Below are 20,391 nucleotides of genomic sequence, written 5' to 3'. Positions count from 1 at the left end.
CTGGTGAAAATCTAGAAGTTATTTAATGTATCATTAATGGAAAATTGGTTAAATATATTATGATGTATTCATGCAGTCAGTAATGTGGAGTCATTAAAGCTAAGGATGTAGTGTTACATTTATTAATAGGATCAGAGGTCCACAATATGTAACTAAATGAGCAAAAGCAGACTCAAAAGAGGTTATACAGTGAGATCACAGTTATAAATATTTATGTGTGAATAAATAAAAATTATAAGTGTGCACATGTAAATGCACATTTACATATTTAAATAATCTTTAAGCATTTATGTATAGCCATTAAAAATACATGGAGGCATAGAGTTCCTGCTATGGCACTACGGGGTCAGCGGCGTGTCTGCAGCACAGGGACGCAGGTTTGATCCTCAGCTTGGCACAGTGGGTTATGGATCTGGCCTTGATGCAGCTGCAGCATAAATCACAACTGTGGCTCAGATCTGATCCTTGGCCTGGAAACTCCATGTGCTGCAGGGTGGCCAAACAAACAAACAAAAAAACCCCAAACAGGGAGTTCCTGTTGTGGCGCAGTGGTTAACGAATCCGACTAGGAACCATAAGGTTGCAGGTTCAATCCCTGCCCTTGCTCAGTGGGTTAACGATCCGGCGTTGCCGTGAGATGTGGTATAGGTCGCAGACGCGGCTTGGATCCTGCGTTGCTGTGGCTCTGGCGTAGGCTGGCAGCTACAACTCCGATTCGACCCCTAGCCTGGGAACCTCCCATATGCCGTGGGAGCCACCCAAGAAATGACAAAAAGACAAAAAAAAAAAAAAAAACCAAAAAACCCCCCAAAACCCCAAACACTTGGAGGCAGAGGTGGCCAAGATGTTAGAGTAAGAAGACCCTGAGCTCACTGGCTCCCACGAACATACCAAAATGACAACTGCTTACAGAACAGCTGTCTATGAAATGACTGAAGACTACCAGTAAAGATTTTGCAAGCTGCAGAATCACTGGCAAGTTCTCTTCAGAAGCATCAGGGACATGAAGGGTAAAGCATGGCTCAGGAGCTGTCCCATATAAAGGAGACTAAGTGTCCAGGAGGATGCAGTTTGATCCCTAGCCTTGCTCAGTGATTGAGGATCTGTCATTGCCATGAGCTGTAGTGTAGGTCGCAGCTGCGGCTGGGATCCAGCATTGCTGTGGCTGTAGCATAGGCCAGCAGCTGCAGCTCCAGTTTGACTCTTTGCCTAGAGCTTCCATATGCTGCAGGTGCATCCATTAAAAAAAAAAAAAAAAAAAAAAAAAAAAAAAAAGAAAGAAAGAAAGAAAGAAAAAAATAATAACTAAAGGAGACTAAGGAAGCATGACAACTAACTGGAATGTGAGATCCTAGGCAAGAAAGGCAGACAGCTGTGGGACAGTGTCCTTGGGGTCAGCTGATGAAGGTCCAGAGGTAATTTGGGGCACAATTTTGTGCTTATTTAATAAGCCAAAACTATTTCAAAGTGAAAAGTTTAAAATAGAAATATTGGAGTTCCCATCGTGGTGCAGTGGTTAACGAATCCAACTAGGAACCATGAGATTGCGGGTTCGATCCCTGCCCTTGCTCAGAGGGTTGAGGATCTGGCATTGCCATGAGCTGTGGTGTAGGTTGCAGACGCGGCTCGGATCCTGCGTTGCTGTGGCTCTGGTGTAGGCCGGCGACTATAGCTCCGATTAGACCCGTAGCCTGGGATCCTCCATATGCCGTGGGAGCGGCCCAAGAAATGGCAAAAAGACCAAAAATAAATAAGTAAATAAATAATTTAAAAAAAAAGAAAAAGAAAAATGATGCTTTAAAAAAAATAGAAATATTAATTAAAATACATGTCAAGGTACGGACTGGCACTCTTGTGCTGACAGAAGGCAAGACCAAAGAGCTGCGTGTCTGTGCGGAGGGGCCCTGTAAGCAGGGTGGGAACCAGACAATCCGGGGTGCAGTGTCACCCTGGGGCCCAGGGTCTCAACAGCGGCACAATCAGGTTTTCCTGCAAAGCCGTGGGTTTCTCTTCATTCTCCTCTCCCCCCAATCAGGAGCCGGTTTCCTTCTTTCGGGCAGTAACATTTGTCATTTTATTAAGTTATTCTCATTTGTATAAGTTGACTGTCAAGCCCAAATTCATCCATTGCTGTGGAAGCTAATGTACAGAAAGTACAAAAACAATGTACACAAAGCGCATTTTACAATAAAGCACAGGAATAGTTAAAAAAAAAAAAAAAAGACGAAGAAATCTGAATCATTTGGATTGTACACACTCCTCCCTGCCTGTGTGTCCTGTTGTCCCTCGTCCCGTCTGTCATCTGGCACTGCCAGCTCTTCTTTCACAGGAGCTCTTGCAGTGGGTTTGGAGTCAGGTGGCTCTCATCCTGATTCTGCACTGTGACTGTGACAGTTCTCTGTGCCTGGGTCTCTGTGGCTGGGCTTGGGTCCTGGGTAGGAGATGGGCTCCAGCCTCTCAAGCGTGGATTAATGTGCACCTGCTTGTTTGAGTTCAATCTTCCAGTTAGAGTAAGGAGGCTGTTAGCCTTTTTTTTCTTTTTCTTTTTGAGGCAGTGCTTGTGGCATATGGAAGTTCCCAGGCTAGCAGTCAAATCAGAGCCACAGCTGAGGCCTACGCTGCAGCCACAGCAATAGCAAGGCTAGTTACGAGCTGCATCTGTGACTGATGCTATAGCTTGCAGCATCGCCTGGTCCTTAATCCACTAAGTGAGGCCAGGGTCCAAACCCACATCCTCATGGATACTAGTTGGGTCCTTAACCTGTTAAGCCACAGTGGGAACTCTGGGGCTGTTGGTTTCCGGATGAATTTTCAATAAAGGAGCATGTTTCTCAAAGAAAGACATTACTTTTCCTGGGTAAACCTTGTTTAAACCTGTGTTGCTCTTGTCCCTCCTAGCATGTTCCTGGTCCCTCCTGGAGGAACCACAGTCCCCATCTTCATGCTGAGGTGCAAAGCTGGACATCTGCCAGCTTCAACCCAGGAGAAGAAGCAGCGACAGAGTGACCTTAAATGACTGCTCTCGGCCTCAACTTGTACAAGGTACTCATCTCTATTAAATATCTCAATTAATAGGGTTTCCTTCTTGTCACAAGGGAATAGGGAAGGTTACCAGTTATCTTTACCATCCTACTATTAATGTTGGTGAGGGTAGCTAATTTTGGAGAAATAAGTAGTTTCAAACGTGTGCTGGTTTAGGTGTTTTTTGCATAAAGATCTTTGTTGCAAGAGAGAGAAGTGAAATCTGTCTACCTCAGTGTGTAGCCATTGCTTCAGTACCCTGTCTGGATGAGACCCCATTTGCTTCTGAGTTTCATACCCTTGCCTTTTTTTTTTTTTTTTTTTTGGTTTTTGGCCACCCCGTGACATATGGAGCTCCCAGGCCAGGGATCAGATCCAAGCCATAGTCACAACATAAGCCACAGCTGCAGCAATGCTGCATCCTCAACCGGCTGTGCTGTTTCAGGGATCAGACCTGTGACCCAGTGCTCCCAAGACGCTGCCAATCCTGTTGTGCCACAGTGGAAACTCCTACCCTCACCTTTTAAAAATTGCTACCGGAGCTGACACTCAGGTTGGCCCTGAGCTCAAAACATCCTCTGGTAGGGTGATAAAGAATGGGAGAAACAGCACTATGTCTCAGACCTAATGATGTGAAGTGATCAGGAATCAAGTGGAGAAAGCTTGCCAGGCAGAGCTGACTTCCTGCACATGGTTGCTCTCCAGGGAAGTTTACCTAAAAGACCTCTGTGGATTATTGGATACAGGAGTGTTGAAGTCGAGACTGAGTTGAAAGTTCCCACTGTGGTGTAATGGGATCGGCAGTGGCGTCTTTGCAGCACCAGGACTCAGGTTCGATCTCCAGCCCTGCACAGTGTGTTAAAGGATTCAGCACTGCCACAGCTATAGTACAGGTTGCAACTGGGGCTCAGACCTGATCCTTGGCCCTTGAATCCCTTATGCTGCAGGGTGGCCAAAGAAAAAGGGGGAGGGAGAGAAAAAGAATGAGTTAAGACTGAAACCTGATGTGATTCTGGTCCTATTTTCCTTTGCCTTCTCCATGGCAACCTCAAGACAGATACTGCAGAACACACTCCCAGTTACTGGCTGAAATAAACCTTCCATCACTAAGACAGGACTTTCTGCCTCCAACCTCAGGAGTCACGAGATCCTTGCTTCCAAATTTGAACTGATTGCATTTCCAAATTTGAGATACCGAGTATGAAACATTGTCTCACTTGGGCTTTTAATGATGATAATATAAATTTTTTAAAGAAAAAACCCCTTTAGGAGTTCCCGTCGTGGCGCAGTGGTTAACGAATCTGACTAGGAACCATGAGGTTGCGGGTTCGGTCCCTGTCCTTGCTCAGTGGGTTAACGATCCGGCGTTGCCCTGAGCTGTGGTGTGGGTTGAAGACGTAGCTCGGATCCCGCGTTGCTGTGGCTCTGGTGTAGGCCAGAGGCTACAGCTCCGATTCGACCCCTAGCCTGGGAACCTCCATATGCCATGAGAGCGGCCCTAGAAATGGCAAAAAGACAAAAAAAAAAAAAAAGACAAAAAAAAGAGAAAAAACCTCTTTAAATATGAATATCTGTGAAATAATTTAGTTACTATTTAGTTTAGTTTTTTAGCAGAATTACATTTCAATATATATGAAATTAGAATATACATATATGTTTCTTTTTCATCCTGGTTATTTAACTCTTGAATTCTTAACTATTCCATTTAAGTACACCCTTGAATCATTAACAGATATTTTTGGTTTTTCAATGTTTTCCATTGATTCAAGGTTTCACCGATTTCAAGGTGGCTGTTGAATTTTAAGTAGTACATGAAAAAGAGATATGAAAATTGTTGCTTTGTTATCCATGTATTGTTAAGAGATAATATATAGGAGTTCCCACTGTGGCTCAGTGGTTAATGAATCCGACTGAGAACCATGACGTTGTGGGTTTGATTCCTGGCCTTGCTCAGTGGGTTAAGGATCTGGCATTTCTGTGAGCTATGGTGTAGGTTGCAGATGCAGCTTGGATCCCCAGTTGCTGTGGCTTTGGCGTGGGCTGGCAGCAACAGCTCCAATTAGACCCCTAGCCTGGGAACCTCCATATGCTGCGGGTGCGGCCCTAGAAGAGGCAAAAAAAAAGACCAAAAAAAAAAAAAAAAAAAAGAGAGAGAGAGATAAATATAGAAAATGTCTTAGAAATGAAGGTATTTTTATCTCTCAAAGACACAGCTACTAAAACACGTTTTTCTTCCTTAATATTTTGGAAATCCATTAGGGTTTATGTTCTAAATACCCTTGAGCCACTTGGAAGAGTGCTTTTAAATAATATTGTTTATCTCCCACAAAATAAACACTCCAAAGGCCTGGTATTTCTGTCTCTAAGCCAATACATTCTGAAAATAGCTCAGTCATAAAAGTCCATTATTTCTAATTCAAATACAATTAGAAATACAATACAATTACTGGTGCAGAGAGTAATAATGGACTTCTAAAATTAAAAGTTTTTTAATTTAAATTGATTTTACATTTCTAAATTAGTTAAGAACTGTTTTCAATTAATATGGGAAGCATTTATCCTGAGTAGCATTAAAAAATCAAAAGGTTTACTGCTAATCTAATGTATGATTAGACTAGAGTTCTTAAACTTGAGTAATGTAAAGAAGCCCTTAAGAGGAAGAAAATTTTTGAGGACACCCAGAGTTGACACAGACCATTGTTTTGATGACATAGTTCTTGTTATGAAAGTTTTTATATACGTATAGGTATCCACAAAACCTAAATACATTTACATGTTAAACACAAAATTCTAAACCTGATACAGTTCCAATGGACAATATTAACTTAATTTGCTTGATGATCAGGAGTTCCTCTTGTGGCACAGCAGAAACGAATCCAACTAGGAACCATGAGGTTGCAGGTTTGATCCCTGCCCTTGCTCAGTGGGTTGACGATCCGGCGTTGCTGTGAGCTGTGGTGTAGGTCGCAGACGTGGCTCGGATCCCACGTTGCTGTGGCTCTGATCCCACGTTGCTGTGGCTCTGGCGGAGGCCAGCAGCTACAGCTCCGATTCGATCCCTAGCCTGGGAACCTCCATATGCCGTGGGTGTGGCCCTAAAAAGGCAAAAGGCAAAAATAAATAAATAAATAAATAATTTGCTTGATGCTATTTTGCTGAAATTAAAGAGCATATTTTGAGATTAATGATAGAAAGGTGTAGTCACTTTTTTACTTGATTTTTTTTTTGTTTTGAGCACAGTAGATCACCATCTGAATCATTTTCATGATCATTGTTGACTAATTAATTAATTAATTAATACAGCTGCACCTGTGGAAGTTCTCGGACTAAGGGTGGAGTCAGAGCTGCTGCTGCAGGTCTGCGTCACAGCCACAGCAACACCGGATCCTTAACCCACTGAGCGAGGCCAGGGATCCAACCTGCATCCTCATGGACACTGTGTTGGGTTCTTAACCTGCTGAGCCATAATGGGAACTCCTATTTAATTATTTTTTTAAAATGCATTTGTTTTTAGTCACTGCAATTGATTGGAGGGCCAATCAAATTATTCATTCACTGCAAAATTCAGGAGAGAAAGATCTACAAGTACCACCAACTGCAAATCCTTCACTGTAGATTTACTTTTCTATATACTGTGTGTGCACTGCTCCAAGTTGCCCAAATCAGAGCATCACTTCCACTTGCAACACCAGTGGAGGGGGTAGGCCTGTTCTTTGGAGTCCCCAAATGTCTTTTGAATTATAAATCCTGTGAAAACCCAAGCGTCTAACCACAAATCCTTATCCCAACTGCTGTGGAAGTTGCCTTTGCTCAGTGAATCCTCTTCATGTTTAAGTCCACCTCTATCATGCTTTCACCAGGACTTGACTTCCTGCACTGGTTTGTTTTCAAATATCAAACTAAACTTTGACTTCCTAATAAATACCTTAAGAAACTAAAAGCTTATTCAGGAGAATGACTTGCAATTGTAAATTATGACTGCAAGACAGAAGTTCATTTTGTCTCTGTAACTGCTGGAAAAAATCCAAATTAAGAACAATGATAATGTGGGGTGATGGCTGACATATTGACTTTAGAACCTGTTAATAATCTAGGAGCAGCTGGGCATGTTTACCAATACCGTCATCCCTCTGTATCCTTGGAGGGCTGGTTCCAGGACCCCCAGTGGATATCCAAATCCGCAGATGCTCGAGGCTCTTATGTAAAATAGTGTAGTACTTGCACCTAATCTATGCACATCCTCCTTTGTATTTTTAAATCACTTCTCAGTTATTTATAAAACCCAACCCAATGTAAATGCTATGTAAGTAGTTGCCAACATGTGAGAAATTCAAGTTTTGTGTTTTGGAACTTTCTGGAATACCCCCCCAAGTGTTTTCCATCCTCGGTTGGTTGAATCCAAGGATGTAGAGCCATGGATATGGAGGGCTGACTATACATGGCAAGGCAACCTGTGTCATTTTGGATGATCACACAACACCAGTGGGATAGGCGTCACATGCAATGGCTGGATTGAAGCCATATTTGGAAATAACATGGTCTTCCAGATGACATAGTATATGCTTAAAAAAAAATCCTTTAAAATTAACCGTAAAAAATGGAAGGAAAAGGTGGAAAGAAAAAAATGGAAATTATGGTTGAATGAAAGGACCCCAGAGATTCAGTTGGTTTGAGAAAGCCTGGATTAGATCATGTCAATGAAATTGCCATGAAAACTGTAACATGCTCCGCAGACGCTCATCCCATTATCATGAGGAAACAAATATAATTGGAAAAGTCTGTAGTTAATATAACATGAGGAAGACTGGATGCACTCTGCATAGCAGACAGAAAATTCCCACAGTGAATGTCATTAAACAGTTTCCAGGAAAACAGCTGCTCCTCTCACTCCCCTGAGTGAGGAGTGAAACAACCAACTTCTTCATAAACGTACCCTGGAGCAGCCTGGCCAGAGTGCGTGTGGGGTCGGGGGATGGTGCAGAGGAGCATTTGACTTGGGGCCCCCAGGGATAGAGGGGCTGGAAGGGGGGCAGTAGGTGAGAAGCCCACTTGCGGTCCTGAGGACCCACCACACTGCTTCTGGGGCACCAACCCTGAAATATTTAACCTCATAAGAAAAACCAAGTTCCCCCTAGGTGATGAAGTTTTTACCACCCCGGCCCTTGATCGACAGATTCCGTTCTGTGGTTCAAAGAGTAAAATGCAGATGAGGTGTTTACTCCTTCCCTCTCTGTACTTAGGACCCTGAGCATTGCTCCCAAAGTGTTCAGATTAGTCTAAGTGAAGGCAGATTTATTTATTTAGGCTGCACCTGTGGCATATGAAAGTTCCTGGGCCAGGGATTGAATCTGAGCCTCAGTTGATACCCATACCACCACTGCTGCAGCAACACCAGATCCTTAACCAGCTGTGCTGGGCTGGAGATCGAACCTGAGCCTCCAACAGCAACTGGAGCCACTGTAGCGACAATGCCGGATTCTTAACTCACTCTACCACAGCAGGAACTCCAAGGCAGATCTATTTTTATTTTTAAGTTTCCATTTTGTGAAGTGTAAAAATCATCTTCTAGCTGAGAATGTGAGTTGGATGTGCTTATCAGTCGGCTTGTCAAGTTGGAATTAAATCTTGGCATCATAACAGGATCATATTTACACCTACTTCAGTTTCCAAAAATTAGTCAACTTAGAGAAAATATTTTGATCAGGAATTTCAAAGGGAAAGCCAAAGTCTGGAGTGAAAACATCTCCTGCGAAGGATTACATCATAAAGCCTGTGAAAGCCCATCTGGAGTCAGGGATGCGTACAGAAGAGTTCAGTTCAGTTCAGCAGATGCTCTGCTGTGTGTTGGGAGCCAGTCGGCTGGTCTCCAGGAGATCATGGCCTAATAATCAGTCTCATATTAAACATTCAAATATTCAGAGGAGCTTAGGTCCAAAGAACAACAAATGTTGCCAAGATCTAGTCGAACTCATTTAAAATAAGATATTCACTTTAGAAGTTCCTGTTTAACAAATTTTATGGACAGAACATTGAAAATGCCATCAGTTCTAGAGCATAAAACAAAATTGTGTCTGAAGGGAGTTTCTTGATTATTTAGATTTGTTTTCTTTTTTTGGCTACACTCACAGCATATGGAAAACTGAGTCCAAGCCATAGCCGCAATCTACGCCATAGCTAGGGCAATGCCAGGTCCTTGACCCATAGTGCCACAGTGGGAACTCCTTTAGATTCTCTTCTTATGATCTCTTCTTTCAGCTATGTAGATTCCTTTGAATACCCAAAGATGGTTCTAAGTAGATGGGTCTAACACAGTGATTCCAGGCAGCTTAACTTTAAGTAGGGAAAGAAAAATAAGGGACTTGCTACTGAATTGTTAGGCACCAATCTGAGTTGTGCGCTCACCTAAAATTGGTATCCTTTTTCTTTCCTTTTTCTTTCTTTCTCTCTTTCTTTCTTTTTCTTTTTTTTTTTTTTTTGCCTTTTTAGGGCTGTACCCGAGGCGTATGGATGTTCCCAGGCTAGAGGTCGAGTTGGAGCTATAGCCGCTAGCCTACACCACAGGCATAGCAATGCCAGATCCTTAACCCACCAAGCGAGGCCAGGGATCAAACCTGTGTCCTCATGGATACTAGTCGGGTTCGTTAACCGCTGAGCCATGACGGGAACTACTAAAATTGGTATTTCTTATATATCTTTGGATGCTCTGAGCTGGCATGAATAATTAGTATTATAATAAAATAAATTCTGCCCTCCAAATTTATCTGACAGAGAGCAATAAAATGCCTAAAGTTATGGTACATAGGTAATTATCCATAACTGGTAAGTGGAGCTCATAAATACCAGTATTGAGGAGTTTCCTGGTGGTTCAGTGAGTTAAGGATCCAGCATCGTCACTGCTTTGACTTGTGCTGCTGCTGTGGTGTGGGTTTGATCCCTGGCCCGGGAATTTCTGCATGCTGCGGGCATGGCCAAAAAAACAGAACAAAATGAAAAATCCAGTACTGAAAATACTTCCACATGGCTAAACTGAGGTCAGCTTTTTTTTTTCTTTCTGTTCTTTATTAATCTCCTCTTCAAACAGCATCAAGAGTGAACAGCTTTACTGGATACAATGTTCATTGTGAATTCATTTCGTGCCCCCTTCACCCTCACCTCACTTACCAGACAGAGCTGCTCGAAGCAGAGGTATTGGGTCAGATCCTATATAGCTCCTACCCCACTTCTCCTTTGGCCCTGAGCCCAGATTTAGGATTCTGTGCTCTGGTCCACATGATGCTACCCCAGGTGAGAGGGTCAGACTAGTAATCTACACTCCACCCCCCACAGGTGTAACCAGGTGCTGAGAAGCTCAGGGTGGACCAGCTACATGGAGGTCCCCTACCAGCTCATTAAAAGTAGGGGTATAGTACCCTGGCAAGTGCAGGGGAGAATTGAGGCAAAGCTGGTGACTCCTAGTTAAAAGGACTCTGGATGTAGGCACCTGAGCGACACAGTGACAAGGGAGGCAGCTAGGCAGGAGGAGGAGCTGTGTTGCCAGGGTGAGCGCCTGGTTCAGGACCCTGGACAGAAGGCAAGGGACCTCAGGTGTGCGTGGCTGTCTGCATGACACCCCCACCCCAAGCCTTCAGCAGTTCCTGTTCTGAGACCTCAGTTTCTCCTGCCAGGGCAGCTCTGTCTTGGGTCTAATAGGAGAGAAGGGTTTTGGAGGGGTAGGAGGTGGGGAGGAAGGAGCAGGAAATAGAAGCGAAAACTACCCCCTAGATTTCCCAGTGGGGTACATGTGAGGATGACTGATTGTGCTCTCCTGTTTCTTGGGCTGTCCTCTGCTGTGATTATTCTTTTCCTTTCTAAACGTCCACTGTACATATACATACTGCTGGTAGAAGAACACTACAAGGAAGGTTCGTGTTCCCACCTGAGCCTCAGAACAGCATCAGGCCCTTTGAAGCCCCTCGTGGCCCCAGCAGTGCATCCCCCTCCCTCCCCGAGTTAGCTGCTGTCTTGAATCTGGTATTCATATCTCTCTTGCTTTTTGATAATTTCCACCTGCAGTATGAATCCCTGAACAAGATACTGTTTCACTTTTAAAGAAAGCTTTCATATGATTGCTAATGTGTATTTGTCAGGGTCCAACAAGAGACAGATGGTGGCTCAAAATAGTCTAATTCCAAGATGGTTTTTTGCAGAGACTATTGCAAAGGCGTGGGAGTGGGGAACCATAAGAGCAATAGTGCACCCACAGGGCTTCACTGAAGTCAGCATGTCACAGTGTGGAGGCCTGAAAGGTGGATGGCAGGGAGCCTTTCCGTGGTGGACACCTTGAAGGGAGCAGTGCCAGGCTGAGGGTCACAGGCAGCCTGGCCCGGTGGCAGCCAGGGGAACAGGTACTTTGTTTCTCATCTCCTTCCCACTCCTGTCCGGCTCTTAATTGCCCTTAGAAGTCCTGTAAGCAGAGAGCAGGGAAGAGGGTGAGTGTGCAGGGTGAGGGGGGTGGGGGTGGGAGATGCAGGGGATAAATGTATTCTCCAGGGGCTTTTTCAGGTAACATTATGTTTCTGAGATTCATCAGCACTGATGTGTTTCATTATAGTCAGTTCAGTTTTGCTGTTGTTGTTATATTCCACTGTGTGAATTGACTACAATTTTGTAATAGTTTTTTTTTTTTTTTTTTTTTTTCGTTGTACTAGCAGCATGAAGAAGTTCCCAGGCCAGGGATCAAACTGGAGCCACAGCACTGACAACACTGAATCCTTAACTACTAGGTCACCATGGAACTCCTGAATTGAGTACAATTTTTTTTTGGCTTCTCAGGGCATATGGAAGTTCCCAGGCTAGGAGTCGAATGGGAGCTACAGGTGCCAGCCTACACCACAGCCATAGCCACGCCAGATCCAAGCTGCATCTGCGACTTACACCACAGCTCACAGCAATGCTGGATCTTTAACCCACTGAGCAAGGCCAGGAATCAAATCCGCATCCTCATGGATACTAGTTGGACTTGTTTCCACTGAGCCACAACGGGAACTCATACAGTTTATTTACCGTTTTCCTGACGATGGGTGATTTCCAGTGTTTTAGTGTCTTGATGTTGCTATAAACAGTCTTGTCAATGTTTTTTGATGTCTATGTACAAAAATCTCTCTAGAGAATATACTAACAGCAGACAGAGGGTCAGCTTTACCAGATGACGCCAATTTGTTTCCAAAGTAGTTTCACCAGTTAATACAGTGTATGAGCTTCTTGTCAACACAATACTTTCAGACTTTAAAGTCTTTGTTCATCTGGTGGGCATACGATATTTATCTCATTGTCGTTTTAATATGCATTTCCCCATTACTAATGTGGTTAAACACATTTTCATACTCTTTTTTTTTTTTTTTTTTGCTTTTTAGGGCCTCACTCATGGCATATGGAGATTCCCAGGCTAGAGGTCAAATTGGAGCTACAGCTGCCAGCCTATACCACAGCCAAAGCAATGCCAGATCTGAGCCACCTCTGCGACCTATACCATAGCTCCCAGCAATGCCAGATCCTTAACCCAGTGAGCGAGGTCAGGGATCGAACCCGAGTCCTCGTGGGTACCAGTCGGATTCGTTAACCACTGAGCCATGATGGGAACTCCCGTTTTCATTCTCTTACTTGTCATTTGTGTTTCCTCTGTTGTGAAACATCCTGTTCAGAGTTTTTTTCTCTTTTTTAGCTTTCTTTTATTGATTATATTCAGATACTAACTGTATATTATTTCTGACAGCTTTTTTTTTTTTCTGTACCCAAGGCATGAGAAAGTTCCCGACACAGGGATCAAACCCTCACCACAGCAGTGACAACACTGGATCCTTAACCTGCTGAGCCACCAAGGAACTCCTCTGACAACTTTCTTTTCCCAACTTGCAGATTGTTTAAAAAATGTATATCTGTATGCTTTTAAAAGTTAAATCCTTGATTTTAGTGTAATTAATATTATCAGTCTTTCCTGTAGCTTCTGCTTTTTTGTTTGGGTGTGGCTGTCTTGTGCGGAAGTTCCTGGGCTAGGGATCAAATCTGTGCCACAGCAGCAACCTAGGTGCTACAGTGACAAAGCCACATCCTTAACATGCTGTGCCACAAGGGAACTCCTAGTTTGTGGTTTTTAAAAAGAAACAGTGTTAAAATATACATAACACAGGGAGTTCCTGCTGTGGTGTAGTGGGTTAAGGATCCAGTGCTGTTGCAGCTGTGGCATAGGTTGTAGTGGCAGCTCGGATCCAGTCCCTGGCCCAGGAACTTCCATATGCCACGGGTACAGCTGAAAACAGAAAAAGATATATACATAACACAAAATTTACTATTTTGAAGTGGACAGTTCAGTGACATTCACATTGGTGTGTAACCATCACCACTATCAATCCCCCTAGATGTTTCCGCTTTTTCTTAATGTCTTGTTTAAGAAATCCTTTGCTACATCAAGACTATCTATATATTTTTCCTAAATTCTTCGTTTTGCTATTCACATTTAGGTCATTAAATCATCTGGAATTGAACTTTGTGTGTAGGGGGAGGTAGGAAAAACAATCCCCTGCCAATAGCAATTGTCCCAGCCCCTATTAGAACTGTCCATCTTTTATCCCTTGGTTTGTACTGTGGACCTGTCACTTGCCATGTGTCTTCATAGGTGTGGGCTCATTTCTGAGTACTCTGTTCCAGTGGTTGATTTGTCTATTTCTGTGCCAAGATTATGTTGTCTTAAATTTTATGGAGTTATGATAAGCCTTCCATCTGCCTGAAATGCTGCTCTCCTAACGATACACATGAGTAAAGCCCTAATTTTCTTCTGGTGTCTGCTTCATGGTCACATTCTCAGCCAGCCTTCCCTGGCTGCCCTTTCTAAAATTTCAATGCCTCCTCCAAAAATTCAACATCCTCTCCTCTGCTTTATTTTTCAGCTTAGCAGTTCTTATTTAACAGAGTAATGTTACACTTCTATTATTTGTTTTCTCTCTTTCCCTCTAGAATATAAGCTTTATGAAGACAAGATTTCTTTTTCATCCCTCTTGTATCCCCAGCATTGAAAACTTTGCCTGGCACTTAGCAGGTGCTGTAAGTATTTCTGGAACAGGTCATATAATGTTGCTATATGGAAGGGTAACCCTCCCTCTCTGTTCTTTTCTGAGTCCTTAACCCACTATGCGGGACCAGGGCTCGCACCTGCATCCCAGAGTTCCAGAGGCACTGCTGCTCCTGTTGCGCCACAGCAGGAACTCTTTTATACTTGATTTTAAGATGTGCTTTTTCTCTACTTCTCTCTCTCTTTTTTTTTTTTTTTTTTTTTTTTTTGTCTTTTGTCCTTTTAGGGCCGCACCTACGGCATATGGAGGTGCCCAGGCTAGGGGTCTAACTGGAGCTGTTGTTGCCCACCTATGCCACCGCCACAGCAACGCCAGATCCAAGTCACGTCTGCAACCTACTCTATAGCTCATGGCAACGCCGGATCCTTAACCCACTGAGTGAGGCCAGGGATCGAACCCGAAACCTCGTGGTCCCTAGTTGGATTCGTTTCTGCTGCACCATGATGGGAACTCCATACTTCTCTCGCTTCTTGATGCTGGACTAATTAAAGCAATCTGAAACGAAGTGAGAAAGGATGAGGTTTTCGGTTCCTTCCCAGAGGTGGGCAGTGGAATGGAAAGTGCTGGATTGACACAATGCTGAACTCTGGCAACCAAGATGCATATACACTACAGGCCCGACCTCCCACCAAGGGGCTATTTAAATGTGCATTAGCTTTTCCAGGTCAGCCATCCTGCTGAAAAGCCTCTTGTCCCTCTGCTTTCCATGGCAAATGCAGCTGGCAGGACCCAAGCTTATAGTGTCCTCTCCGGGTGAAGAAACCTGCCACACCTTTGGTTTTTAAGGTGACACACCCCGCTCCGGGAAGGAATGAACACTTGCTTTGATTCACCAAGCATGGCGACTAAAATCTCTGCTGCGAGTGTGACATGCGACAGGACAGGACTCCTGGAGCTGGAGTCATCCAAGGGTGACAGCTGTGGGACAGCCTGTCGGCAGCTGGGTAGTGCCCAGGGCAGGCCCCGAGTTGAGCAGTGGTGATTCATGGAAATTCCATCAGAGACAGCACTCTGTGCTTTGTTCCAGGCTAAACTGGGGAGCCAAGTCACTTTGGAAGGAATGTGTACAAAGTTTTCATATGAGGACCTGACGTTTTATAGGGTGGAATCACATTTGATTCAAACCATCTGTTGAACATCAAGTTGAGCCTTTCCCTTTTTCATAGATCCCTCGTGTTCGACATCAGCTCAGTGTAATAAATCTTTGCTGAGGGCCAGGCACCAGGGTTATAGAGCCGAATGATACAGTGGTCCCTGTTTCGGAGATGATTCTGGTCAAGTGGAAGTAAAAGTTATACATTTATGTGTATTTTCCCTTCCCTGGTTGTGAGGCTGGGGTTGTGGTTTATGTGCATCACAGTTGCCAGAGCTGAGCATTGGGCCAATCATTTTGTTGATGAAATAAGCACACGAAGAACTCTCAGTGGTTTGCCAAGTACTTAACTGAGATGTATAACATCGTGGGTCACTGATACCATGTTACATAGATTCCTGTTGCAGTTGCCGAAAACACTGTTTGCGGTGAGATAGTGACCACAACTGTGGCTGGAGAAAAAATGAAGACGCTAAAATTGTTGGAATAGACACAGGCTGTTTTGTACTCCGAAGGTTAAAGTAGGTTCTTTAACACGATGAAAAGGCAGCTCTTATGTGACATGTTTAGTAAGCCATTGGTAATGCTAAACGTGAGCATATTTTCCCAATTGTCTCTGAAATGGTCCTAAAAGGATATTAATTATCTCATCTTTCAATTTGGAAGATGCTATGGTCAGCACTTTAGGGATCATAAAAATAAGACAGAGGCCCGTCCAAAGAGAGCTTAAAATCTGGTAGTGCTCCATAACCAGCTGCACACGTGTTCCCAAAGCTTTTGAAAGAGTGAACAACGTTGGCGTGTAGGTGCACTTTTCTGAGGAGTGCGTTCATGCAATCATCCAACGACTCATGTTCCCCAAAGATGAAGACCCTCGGTAGTAGGAGACAGCGGGAGACGGAGGTACTGGGGTGTCACACCAGGAGCAAGCCTGGTGGCATACGCAGAGGCTCAGCAGGATGGAGGAAGGTGGCATCTGACTTCTGAATTCCTGAAGGGCAGGCAGGGTTCCAGCAGGAGAGAGGGTTCGGCTTCTTGAAGTGGGGAGATCACCACGGGAGAGACACAAGGTAGGGAGTGCAAGGCTGCTTTGGGGAAGAGCTGGCAGTTCAGACCATAAGCTGGGGTGCAGCTCTAGGCAATAAAGTAATCAAGTCTTGGGGCCATGCTGTGGGAAGCCTTCAAATGTTTCTTGAATTGGGAGTTCTCATCATGGGTCAGGGGAAACCAATCAGACTAGTATCCATGAGGATGTGGGTTGGATCTCTGGCCTCACTCAGTAGGTTAAAGATCTGACATTGCCGTGAGCTGTGGCGAAGTTCACAGACACAGCTGAGAGCCTGCATTGCTGTGGCTATGGCCTAGGCTGGCAGTTGTAGCTACGATTTGACCCCTAGCCTGGGAACTTCCATATGCCATAGGTGTGGCCCTAAGAAGAAAAAAAAAGTTTCTTGAATTGAAATTAATATAGAATTTTCTGTAAAATTAAATTAGAACTTTAAAAATACTATCAGGAGTTCCCTGGTGGCTCAGTGGTTTAAGGATCCAGCATTGCCACTGTTGTGCTTCAGGTCACTGCTGTGGCACAGGTTTGATCCCTGGCCCCCAAACTTCTGTATGCTGCAGCCGAGGCAAAAAAAAAAAAAATGTTTAAGAAAATACCATCAAGTGTTCCATGGCCCCGTCTGAGCTTGAGTAAGCATTTTTATGTTTGCAATAGACTAATTTTTTAATTGTCCAAAGAAGTATTTAATATCAGCTGTCACAGAAAAAGGGCCAGTTTAAGACCAGGCTGAAGTAAAGCCAAGAAAAGTGAAATAAAACAAGAACAGCACAGAGGGACAGTCTTGCACCTAAAATTCTGATGGCAACGGACAACATATGCCTAGATTATTATTATTTCTTTATGGCCGCAGCCATGAAATATGGAAGTTCCTGGGCCAGGGATCGAATCCGAGCCTGGCTAGGGCAATGCCAGATCCGTTAACCTTGAGCTGGGCAGGGGATCAAACCACTGCCTCTGCAGGATCCTTAACCCACTTCCCCACAACCAGTGGGAACTCCCACATGCCTAAATTGTAAGAGGATAGAAGAGGGATTCATGGGGAGGAGTTGCAGAGGGCAGCCTACTTGCAGTAGTCAGAAGCACTGCAGAAAACTGTAATGCTATTTTGTTACAAACTGGGATCACATGACATACATGGTTTTAGTATTCTGCTCTGTTAACCTCATAGCAACCCGAACATTTTCCCCAGGTCATTTCTTCAAAAACATGTATACTTTGAAAGCCTGTGTAATGTCTCATGATGTGAATATGCCCAGTGAAGTTATTTGGTCAAGGTCCTTTCAGGGCTCATAATAAATATAATTATAGCATACTCCAGAATTATGGCACCACAGTCAATTCCCATGTGAGTTCATCATACTGTGCTCTGCCCAATACTGAGTATTTTCATTGTAAAATCGGCCAGTTTTTAAATTAGGTTAATTCTTTTGGCTGTACCTGTGGCATATGGATGTTCCTGGGCCAGCTATTGAACTGGCGTCACAGCAGTGACCCAAGCCACTGCAGTGACAATGCTGGGTCCTTAACCTGCTGCTCCACAAGAGAACTCCTGTAAAATCTGCCAATTTTGTAGTAGAAATTTTCTTTCATGCCAATAATAAACATTTTTTTCACATTTTATCATTAGTTATTTTGCCTATGGGTTATTTATTGCTATTCTTTTTCCATTTGTGTCTTATGATTTTTCCCAGTTAATTTACATAAGTTTTTTACATGGTATTAGCCTTTTTCTTTTTTTTGTTTTTTTTTGGTCTTCTGTCTTTTTAGGGCCGCACCTGAAGCATATGGAGTTTTCTAGGCTAGGGGTTGAATGGGAGCTGCAGCTGCTGGCCTACGCCATAGCCACAGCAACACAGGATTCAAGCCACATCTGCAACCTACACCACAGCTCTGGGCAACACCAGATCCTTAACCCACTGAGCAAGGCCAGAGATTGAACCCGAACACTAATGGATACTAGTTGGGTTTGTAGTCCCCTGAACCACTACAGGAATTCCCCCAAATTTTATGTTTTTATAGTCAGATCTTTAGATACTTTTAAAAAAAAATTTAAAAAAAATTTTTATGGTTGCACCTGAAGCACATGTAAGTTCCCAGGCTGGTGGTCAAACTGGAACTGCAGCTTCAGATTGTGCCAAGCCACGGAAACACCAGATCCGAGGGGCATCTGTGACCTACATCACGAGTTGTGGCAATGACAGATCCTTAACCCACTGAGAGAGGCCAGGGATCCAACCCACATCCTCACGGAGACTATGTTGAATCCTAACCCACTGAGCCACAATGGGATATTTAAATTCCTTCTCTATCCAGAGATCAGAATAACATTCATATAAATGTTTTTACGGTCTGTGATCAAGGTTTTTTTCAGGCAGTCCTTATGCTTTCAGGTGTCTTCATCAGACCAGGTGGTATTATTTATGTGTCTGATGCAAGAAGGAATTAAGGTGAGGAATGGTATGTTAGTGGAATTGGCACAGCCTGGTGGTTAGCACTGTGGTGCTTGCAGTGTCTCCCAGACTTTGAATCTAGCTCTCCCACTTACTATGTGATCTTTATGTCACTTAGCGTCTCTGTTCTAGGTTTCCTTATCTTTCAAATGGGTTAATAATAGAACCAACTTCAGATGGTTATTGGAATAAAATGAATTGATCTGTTAAGTTCCTTAGAGCAAGTCCTGGTGGAGGCTGGATAGGTGCTCTGAAGCTTGACATTGTTTCAGTACAGTTGGCATTTCTAAAATTTTAAACATTTCAGAGCGCTCCTCACCTCCCATCTTTACTAGAGCCTGCCACTGCTACTTTGGTAAGCGAGACACGCCCGCCCCCTGGAGGCCTCAAGTGAAGTTTATTTCCCGCTCTGGAAAAGTGTCTAGAGCACATCGCGGAGCTGGTGTGGCTCCCAGCTTGCAGCCGCAGATCCACTTTCTCCTCAGGGTTTTGCACCTGCTCGCCTCTGCGCCTCATTTGTAGACCCGGAGCAACTTCCGTATGCACGCATGCACTCATTCATTCCAGCTCACTTCAGATCCAGCTCACTCCAGACACTCTGCGGGGCGCTCGCCGTGCACGAGTCGTTGGTGGGGAGTGCACTGGGCATAGAACCCGACCGCGTGGGGGCTGCCGTCCATGAGAAAAAAGATTAGGTGTTGTACGGAGATGGGCAAGTTCCTGCTTTCGCGTCTGTACAACCGGGGCCACACGACCCTCCTTACAGGGTTCCTGGAAGATTGACCAGAGTCCCTAAGCAGGGGGCGGGTGCAGGAGGACCGCGCCGCCGGGTGGATGCGCGCTCGGCCCCGCCCTCAGCGCTCGCCCGCTCCAGGTCGGGCCGCTTCCCAGCTTCTCCTCTCTAGAGCTAGCGGTTCCACGCACGGGGAGCACAGCCCAAGACACGTGAAACGTTTTTAACCTGCTGCAACGATCCCGTCTACACCCAGCACCGCACAGAGCATGCGCAGGCCCGCGCATGGGCGGGACCTCGGAGGGAGGGCCTGGGGCCCAGCAACTTCCGCTTCCGGCCCCATATGAACTCTCCCGCCACTCGGGAAAAGCGGTTGTTTGGGTTTGTTCGGCTTCACGTTTGCTGTGGTTGCAGGTTAGAGGCACCACCGCGGGTTTAGGGCGGGCAGCAATCCTGGTGTGGAGGCTTGCTAGTCTGGAAAAGGGACGAGAGCTTTGGGGCGACGGGCGCCGAGGGCGGGTATAGGGTATGGGTCGCTCATCAGTGTCCCCGGGGCTGATTGACCGCCCGGGGATGGGGGGAAGGGGAGGGGGCGGGGTCTTCGCTGGGTTCCTGGGGATGCTGCTGAGGGGGGGGGGACTGCTGAAGATGCTCTGAGGGGGGCTGCTGAGGGGCGCTGATTGGGGGTGCAGCTGAGGATGCTGTTGAAGATACTGCTGAGGGGGGCTGATAGGAGGGCTACTGAGGATGCTTCTGAGGGGGGCTGCTGAGGAGGGTTCCGACACCCGTAACTCCAAAGATCGCTGTCTGTCTGCCAGGGTCCTAAGGTGGGAAGCGGATAGCTGGACCCGGTCCACTGAGGCTCGGTAGCCAGAATCAACCCTGGTTTCCTCCAATTCAGGACTGCAACTCCCATGAATTCT

General features: G+C 44.9%; 1 protein-coding gene across 3 annotated transcripts in view; it reads left to right on the top strand.

Moving 5' to 3' along the window:
* Positions 1-20,391, top strand: part of PRIM2 (DNA primase subunit 2) — a 357,737-nt gene that overhangs the window by 62,815 nt on the left and 274,531 nt on the right. For 2 of the 3 annotated variants that reach the window (XM_021098097.2, XM_084966367.1), the window contains one exon: positions 2,899-3,042. The gene's annotated coding sequence lies outside the window, so the exon portion shown is untranslated. 3 annotated transcript variants of the gene reach the window in all.

The sequence above is a fragment of the Sus scrofa genome, chromosome 7 (assembly GCF_054392235.1).
Source record: "Sus scrofa isolate SSC_HxYL_T2T_F1_AM1 chromosome 7, Sscrofa_HxYL_maternal_Yorkshire_Landrace_v2.0, whole genome shotgun sequence".
Classification (NCBI taxonomy): Eukaryota; Metazoa; Chordata; class Mammalia; order Artiodactyla; family Suidae; genus Sus; species Sus scrofa.
This window is presented reverse-complemented; position numbering and strand designations above follow the sequence as displayed.